The following is an 8,649-nucleotide window of genomic DNA, read 5'->3' on the forward strand; positions in this document are numbered from 1 at the left end:
GGTTGTTATGCTGCCAAAGAAGCCTTGATTTTTTTCCTCACCTCTGGAGCTGTAGTAGTTAGAAAATTATGGTTATTAGCTTGTTAGAAATCTTAGTTTAAGATGGTCACATGGATATAAAGTTTGCATGATTCCAATGTCGTTTAATATTTTTAAGATAGAAAAGAAACTAAGTCACCACAGTTGTTTTGTCAAAAGACTTGGTATGGAACTTGGAATAGTTAATTAATAAATACTTAGGGATCAAATAGTCTTTTGCATAAATTATAAGGATAAAGTAGCAACTCTATGGATAAAAGTGTCTTTATAAAACATAAAAATGATAGCTAAAGAGATATTTAATGGAAGAAGGAAAAACGAGAAACTTATAAAGTACAGAAAGGTTAACATAAAGGAGAAAAGAAAGAAAACCTTACTAGGAATCCGAGGGCAGCCCTCACCGACAGAGAAAAAGATTAAATTCTTAAGAGCTCAAAGACATAATGAAATCGGTAACTGAATATTCACCTGGCAAGGTCGAGGGTTTTATTCCTGTTTGCCCAGTGCACAGACTGTATATAAGGTTGTATTTTATTCCACTAATAGAGGTTGTTTGGAGGCTAGGATGCCCACTGACTGCTAAAATTCTGTTTTCCATTTGTGCATATATCATGATATCAAGTTCTGCGATGATTGCATGTTGTCATGGACTGGTAGATTTTAACCACATGACACATATACACGAACTGACGCAATTGGGATATCTTATCTAGGACTAGTTCCTAGGTAATATCAGGGTGCAGGATGTAAACCGACACGTGAGCTCATGACCTACATTAAGAATAGGCACGCATCATATTTGGTTGTGCATTTTATCTGTGTTTGTACTCTATGCATTTTCCCTGTCCTGATAGTTGTTAGAACCGAACCAGTGATCAAACCGATTAGGCTACTGGATCACTGGGTTATTGGTTCAACTAGTGGGTCACTGGTTGAACCGATTGATCTAGTCCTATGTAAATAAAAAAAAAGTAAAAAATTTAAAATTAAAATTTAAACTACATACTTTCATTAATATTTTAAGAATATTTAGCTATTCTAAAACAATATAGAACATGAACAATATGTATTTTGTTAATTTTATTCTATCATAAATATTTTTATTTTGTTTTTATATTAAAATAACTATTATTTTCAAATTTTAATAAAAAAATATAATTAATTTAAGAATGAGTGAGTTTATAACTAAAATTAAAATAAATTAAATAGAAGTAAACTATTTGATGAAAGATATCTATATCTATTATAATTTGCATATATGTTAACAAGGAGCATGATAGCTTGCTAGTTGTGAATGGCATCTCTCTAATTGAGGAGAGGGGTTCAAACCCCACCCTAAGCATTTTGAGAAACTTTTAAACTTCAAGCGGTTTGGTCTTCACCGACTTTGATCGATTTTTATTGATTCACTCTGGGTTTGACCGGTTTGTATCGATTCTTTACCTTACACGGTCCAAGCATCGGATTGGACCGGTATAGAGTCCGATCATCAATTTTTTGGTTGAACCGATCGGTTCGATTTTAATAACTATGTCTAGTTTATGCTATCCTTACCCTTAGAGCTAATACAACGAAACATGCAATGATCCAAATCGCTAGAGCAGTACCCTACCTAATTATTACCTTCCCCTTCTACAAGTGGAGGACTTGTTGTGCTGGTTTATGCTATCCTTACCCTTAGAGCTAATACAACGAAACATGCAATGATCCAAATTGCTAGAGCAGGGACCTCTGCTACCACCCATTCTACTAAGTACATGGAGTACGTAGTGGAAGATGTTCACCACTATATGCCACCATGGAGACTAGAACATATTCCCCTATATTCATTAGTATTTTAGAGGGATAAGCCTCTATTATTTTCTGCTAGTACTAAGTTCCAGTCTAGAAGCTTCCTAAATGGGCAAGAACTTGGGATTCCTTATATTCTCAGTTGTCTTTATTGTATTTATACATATGTATATATAATATACTGAAAAATCTTATCTTGAGCTATCCTTTGCTGTGAACAAGTGCTGTTATGCCATATGTTTATCATTTCTGTGCCTATGATTACTGTTTTTCTATTCGTACTACTAACTCGCACATACGATATAATGAGCGCGATATGGTCAATATTATATAACACTATACAAAGTCTAAAGCCCCATAAGTTGACCGATGGCTAACGCCTAACGATTGCTATTTAACGGAAGATGCCAAAAGTTGGATCGTTACTGTGACAATCCAGACCGTCATTGTTGTTATGCACGCATTATAAATCTGCCGTTGTCGCACCATTCCCCTTGTTATGCTTTGCTTTTCCATTCCATTTTCACTTTCTTCCCCTTCTTCCTTTTTGCCTGATGATTTCTTCCCTGGTTATTTTTTTGAAAATATCGAAGAATTGTTTGTTTTTTTCATTTCTTTTCTAGTATGTTTTGTTGCCTCTAACGAAAAAATGACATTATTTTTTGAAGGTTTCAAAAAGCAGATGAATTTTGTTTCAGTTTGATCAGCCAATTCTTAACCAATTCTTCACCGACTTTGATCGATTTTTATCGGTTCACTCTGGGTTTGACCGGTTTGTGTCGATTCTTTACCTTACATAGTCCAAGCATCGGATTGGACCGGTATAGAGTCCGATCATTAATTTTCTGGTTGAACCGATCCGTCTGATTTTAATAACTATGTCTGGTTTATGCTATCCTTACCCTTAGAGCTAATACAACGAAATATGCAATGATCCAAATCGCTAGAGCAGTACCCTACCCGACTATTACCTTCCGCCACTACAGGTGGAGAACTTGTTGTGCTGGTTTATGCTATCCTTACCCTTATAGCTAATACAACGAAACATTCAATGATCCAAATCGCTAGAGCAAGGACCTCTGCTACCACCCATTCTACTAAGTACATGGAGTACGTAGTGGAAGATGTTCACCACTATATGCCACCATGGAGACTAGAACATATTTCCCTATATTTATTAGTATTTTAGAGGGATAAGCCTGGTGCACGAAAATTACTTCACACTATGTAATTCCGCACAACTAACCAGCAAGTGCACTGGGTCGTCCAAGTAATACCTTACGTGAGTAAGGGTCGATCCCACGGAGATTGTTGGCTTGCAGCAATCTATGGTTATCTTGTAACTCTTAGTCAGGATATTAATTAGTGGTTATCAATTGACTTGCAAATGAACAAGAGAGCATGAATTAAAGGTTACTTGTTATGCAGTAAATGAGAATATGTTGGAGTTTTGGAGATGCTTTGCCTTTTGAATCTCTGCTTTCTCTCTATCTTCTTCTTCACGCACGCACGTCTTTCCTATGGCAAGCTGTGTGTTGGAGGATCACCGTTGTCAATGGCTACCATCCTTCCTTTCAGTGAAAATGGTCCAGGTGCGCTGTCACCGCACGGCTAATCATCTCTAGGTTCTCGATCATACCGGAATAGGATTCGCTATCCTTTTGCGTCTGTCACTACGCCCAACACTCGCGAGTTTGAAGCTCGTCACAGTCATCCAATCCCAGAATCCTACTAGGAATACCACAGACAAGGTTTAGACTTTCCGGATTCTCAAGGATGCTGCCAATAGATTCTAGCTTATACCACGGAGATTCCAATTAAGGAATCTAAGAGATACTCATTCAATCTAATGTAGAATGGAGGTGGTTGTCAGGCACACGTTCATAGGTTGAGAATGGTGATGAGTGTCACGGATCATCACATTCATCATAATAAGGCGCAAATGAATATCTTAGATAGGAACAAACATGATTGAATAGATAACAGAAATACTGGCATTAACTCATCGAGGCACAGTAGAGCTCCTCACCCCCAACAATGGAGTTTAGAGACTCATGCCATCAAAAAGGTACAAAGTTTAGATCTAAAATGTCATGAGATGCAAAACAAGTCTCTAAAAGTTGTTTAAATACTAGACTAGTAAACTAGGTTTACAGTAAATGAGTAAACTATGATGGATGGTGCAGAAATCCACTTCTGGGGCCCACTTGGTGTGTGCTGGGGCTGAGACTTAAGTTAATCACGTGCATAGGGCTGTTTTGGGCATTCAACGCCAGCTTTGGATCCTTTTCTGGCGTTGAACTCCACTTTGTAACTTGTTTCTGGCGCTGGACGCCAGACAGCAGCATGGAACTGGCGTTGAACGCTAGTTTACGTCATCTATCCTTGAGCAAAGTATGAACTATTATATATTGCTAGAAAGCCCTGGATGTCTACTTTCCAACGCAATTAGAAGGGCGCCATTTGGAGTTCTGTAGCTCCAGAAAATCCATTTTGAGTAAAGAGAGGTCAGAATCCAACAACATCAGCAGTCCTTTTTCAGCCTGAATCAGATTTTTGCTCAACTCCCTCAATTTCAGCCAGAAAATACCTGAAATCACAGAAAAACACAAAAACTCATAGTAAAGTCTAGAAATATGAATTTTGCCTGGAAACTACTAAAAATAAACTAAAAACTAACTAAAACACACTAAATACTATATGAAATTAACCCCAAAAAGCATATAAAATATCCGCTCATCAAAGCCTCTATTATTTTCTGCAAGTACTAAGTTCCAGTCTAGAAGCTTCCTAAATGGGCAAGAACCTGGGATTCCTTATATTCTCAGTTGTCTTTACTGTATTTATACATATGTATATATAATATACTGAAAAATCTTATCTTGAGCTATCCTTTGCTGTGAACAAGTGTTGTTATGCCATATGTTTATCATTTCTGTGCCTATGATTACTGCTTTTCTATCTGTACTACTAACTCGCACATACGATATAATGAACGCGACATGGTCAATATTATATAATACTATACAAAGTCTAAAGCCCCATAAGTTGACCGATGGCTAACGCCTAACGATTGCTATTTAACCGAAGATGCCAAAAGTTAGGTCGTTGCTGTGACAATCCAGACTGTCATTGTTGTTATGCACGCATTCTAAATCTGCCGTTGTCGCACCATTCCCCTTGTTATGCTTTGCTTTTTCATTCCATTTTCACTTTTCTTCCCATTCTTCCTTTTTGCCTGATGATTTCTTCCCTGGTCTTTTTTTTTTTTGAAAATATTGAAGAATTGTTTGTTTTTTTCATTTTTTTTCTAGTATGTTTTGTTGCCTCCAAAAAAAATGACTTATTATTGGAGGTTTCTAAAAGTGGATGAATTTTGTTTCAGTTTGATCAGCCGATTCTTAACCAATTCTTCACCGACTTTGATCGATTTTTACCGGTTCACTCTGGGTTTGACCGGTTTGTGTCAATTTTTTACCTTACACGGTCTAAACATCGGATTGGACCCGTATAGAGTCCAATCATCAATTTTCTAGTTGAACCGATCGGTCCTATTTTAATAACTATGTCTGGTTTATGCTATCCTTACCCTTAGAGCTAATACAACGAAATATGCAATGATCCAAATCGCTAGAGCAGTACCCTACCTAACTATTACCTTCCCCCTCTATAAGTGGAGGACTTGTTGTGCTGGTTTATGCTATCCTTACCCTTAGAGCTAATACAACGAAACATGCAATGATCCAAATCGCTAGAGCAGGGACCTCTGCTGCCACCCATTCTACTAAGTACATGGAGTACGTAGTGGAAGATGTTCACCACTATATGCCACCATGGAGACTAGATCATATTTCCCTATATTCATTAGTATTTTTAGAGGGATAAGCCTCTATTATTTTCTGCTAGACTAAGTTCCAATATAGAAGCATCCTAAATGGGTAAGAACCTGGGATTCCTTATATTCTCAGTTGTCTTTACTGTATTTATACATATGTATATATAATATACTGAAAAATATTATCTTGAGCTATACTTTGCTGTGAACAAGTGCTATTATGCCATATGTTTATCATTTCTGTGTCTATGATTACTGCTTTTCTATCTGTACTACTAACTCGCACATACGATATAATGAGCGCGACATGGTCAATATTATATAATACTATACAAAGTCTAAAGCCCCGTAAGTTGACCGATGGCTAATGCCTAACGATTTCTAGTTAACCGAAGATGCCAAAAGTTGGGTCGTTACTGTGACAATCCAGACCACCATTGCTATTATGCACGCGTTCTAAATCTGCCATTGTCGCACCATTCCCCTTATTATGCTTTGCTTTTCCATTCTATTTTCACTTTCTTCCCCTTCTTCCTTTTTGACTGATGATTTCTTTCCTGGTCATTTTTTTGAAAATATCGAAGAATTGTTTATTTTTTTCATTTCTTTTCTATTATGTTTTGTTGCCTCCAACAAAAAAATGACGTTATTTTTTGGAGGTTTCTAAAAGTGGATGAATTTTGTTTCAGTTTAATCAGCCGATTCTTAACCAATTTAACGATTCTAAGGCAGTTTCAAAATTGCCAATTATGCTTTAGGGATTCAACTTTATAACTTTCCCGTTTTCGATCTGACCCGCCAATTAGGTCTAATTTTTATAACATTGATCAGGATTCAGCATATTCCCATTTTAATAAGGAATATGATCCCAGAGAGTCAATGTTGCAAAGCTTATAAAAGGACGTGGAATTTCATTATACAAGTTTTCCCAAAGTAATCGCTTTTTACTTTGCCATCTATACCTTTTGGTATGATGGCTTAAAAAGATAATTTTGTTGTACTGTACTTCGCAACTTTGGAATGGACACAGAGAGATCACCATATATAATAGGCAAGATCACATTGTAAATCAGATTGCTATTCAATTGAGCCTGAGCTTGGGACATGATTGGTTTCAAATAAGTGTGCAGACCTCCAAACTTATGCACCTCTCTACAAAATTACTTAATAATTTCGTTGCCTAATGATAAACACAATTTTATGGTTTATTTTGTATTGAATTTAGTGGATTTTATCAAATTTTTCCATATTTATTCACTAAATTAGCATGGTTTTGTAATTCTCCCTAAGTTGTGCTTAAGAGTGAAAACATGCTTTTTATGCCTTAAAATTGTTAATTTTAATTTACTTTAATTCCATTCGATGCCTTGATATATTTGTTGAGTGATCTCAGGGTTTATAAGGCAAGGATTGGATGGAAGAAGTGAAGAAAAAGCATGCAAAGTGGAGAACTCATGAAGAAATGAGCATTTGGAGGATTCATGGCGACGTGTACGCGTGACCGACGCGTACGCGTGACCGATGCGTACGTGTGAGAAAGACATTTGCCAGGCGATGCGTACGCGTGACCGACGCGTACAGGTGATAAGAGGCATGTGACTCACGTAAAGGCAAAATGCTGGGGGAGATTTCTGAGCCCATCCAAGCCCAGATCCAATTCATTTCTGATGCATTTGAACCCAAGGATTGAAGGGGGATGGAGGAAGTAGTGATAGAATAGTTTTTACCATGTTTTAGGTTAGAATTCTAGAGAGATAAGCTCTCTCTTCTCTCTAGAATTTAGGGTAGAATTAGGTTAATCTCTCTTAGATTTAGGTTTTATTTCTTGTCTCGATTTAGTTTTCATTGCAATTTCTTGTTACTACATCCTTGCTTTCTTAGTTCTTCTTGTTAATTTCTTCTATTTTGTTACTTTCATGTTTATGAGCACTTTGTTTATTTTAATTTCAATTAATGCAATTTATATTTTTATGTCTCTTATTGTTTAATTGAGTTGTTATTTTTTCTTTCTTGCTTTGGGTAGTCATAGATTTTATATTTCTTGTTAATTTTCTATACTTTTATTTTATGCCTTCCAAGTGTTTGATAAAATGCTTAGTTAGATTTTAGTGTAAAATTTTGTATTCTTGGCTTGGGATGATAACTTGGGTGACCTTGAGTTATTAATGTCCAAGTGATTGATAATTTGTTTTCATTGACACTAGTCTTCACTAATTTAATTGGTGAGATGGCTAGGACTTATGGGTTGTGATTAATGAAGCTCATTTGACTTTCCTTCAATTGCTAGAGGATGACAAAATGGGATTGATCCTTGCAATTATCATATTGTGGTTGGTAACAAGAATAGTGATCCTTAACCATCAACCCTTACCAAGACTTTTTTACCATTTGATTTCCTTTCCTTTATTAGTTAATTGTCATTTACCTTCTTGTTATTTACATTTCTTGTCAATTGCTATCTCACCACCAATTTCCCTCAAAGTCAATAATTGAGCACTTCATTACAATTCCTAGGGAGAACGACTCGGGATTAATACTCCTGGTTATTTTGACTTGTATTGTGACAACTTTTTAAACTTTGATTGGTGGATAAATTGTTGGTTTGGACTATGCTTGCAACGAAATCCCTTTGAGAAATTTTAGACCGACATTTATCCTCCATCACCTAATATGTAAGATAAACAATATTAACATGTGAATATTGTAAAATGTAAAGAAGGAAATTTACCAATATCTTAGATTTTGTTGAAGTGCTACATAAAGACTCAATGGAGATCCAGCTGAAAATTACTTACAGCAATAATGATATTTCAGCCTATCCGACTCCATAACTCTATATTTAGTATTTCTCCGAGTGCTGTAATTCTTCACTACCATGAGAATAACATCTCTATTCCTAAACATATGTCCCATTCAAAACTCGACACTGCCATCTATATTATAATCTTCTCTTTCGCCAAGGTTGAATGGATCATCCAACTACA

This window comes from Arachis ipaensis, chromosome B04 (genome assembly GCF_000816755.2).
Source record: "Arachis ipaensis cultivar K30076 chromosome B04, Araip1.1, whole genome shotgun sequence".
In the NCBI taxonomy this organism is placed as follows: Eukaryota; Viridiplantae; Streptophyta; class Magnoliopsida; order Fabales; family Fabaceae; genus Arachis; species Arachis ipaensis.